Genomic DNA, 830 nt, shown 5'->3' with positions numbered 1-830 from the left:
GATCATAAACAGTCGTACACGACTGAGTGACTTTCACTTTAACTATTTATTTATTTATTTATGTCCTGCAGCATATGCGGAATCTTAGATCCCCAACCTAGTATCGAATCAATGCTTCCTGAAGTGGAAGCACAGAGCCCTAATCACTGGACTGCGAGGAAATTCCAGTTACCCTAGTTCTGTTTTGTTTGTTTTTTAACCTTTCCTTTTTAATTGTGTTTGTTTATTTACTTTTGGCTGCACTGGATCTTCATAGCTGTGTGGGCTTTCTCTGGTTGTGGCAAGTGGAGGCTACTCTGTAGGTGGGGTACATGGGCTTCTCATTACCATGGCTTCTCTAAGAGCGGAGCACAGGCTCTAGACTCTGCAGGCTTCGGTATTGTGGCACGTGGGCTCTGCAGTTTCAACTCCTGGGCTCTAGACCACAGGCTCAGTAATTGTGGCACATGGCTTCGTTGCTCTGCAGCATGTGGGATCTTACCGGACTAGGGATCAAACCTGTGCCCCTACATTGGCAGGAAGATTCTTAACCACTGGACCACCAGGGGAATCCCTACCCCAGATTTTAAAGTCCCTCCTCTAGTCCGCCATGGCTGTTGCCTTCGTCAGAAGAGTTCTGGGGGTTTTGCTGGTTTATCTGGAGAAAGGAGTCATTTATAAGCAAGGGAACTTAGGTAAGACAACCCAGTGGACAGAATTCAGGGATCCAGGCTTTAAGGAAGCTGAGACCACTTAGGGTTCAGCGGGGACACATTTCACCTGGCTCCTTGCCCTTGAGTGGGGAGATGGGTCTGAACAGCTGTTTTCCACGTAACTGGGATGGGCAGATG

The sequence above is a fragment of the Bison bison genome, unplaced genomic scaffold (genome assembly GCF_000754665.1).
Source record: "Bison bison bison isolate TAMUID 2011002044 unplaced genomic scaffold, Bison_UMD1.0 scf7180017864289, whole genome shotgun sequence".
Taxonomy (NCBI): domain Eukaryota; kingdom Metazoa; phylum Chordata; class Mammalia; order Artiodactyla; family Bovidae; genus Bison; species Bison bison.
The sequence above is the reverse complement of the archived record's forward strand: the minus strand, read 5'-3'. Positions refer to the sequence as shown.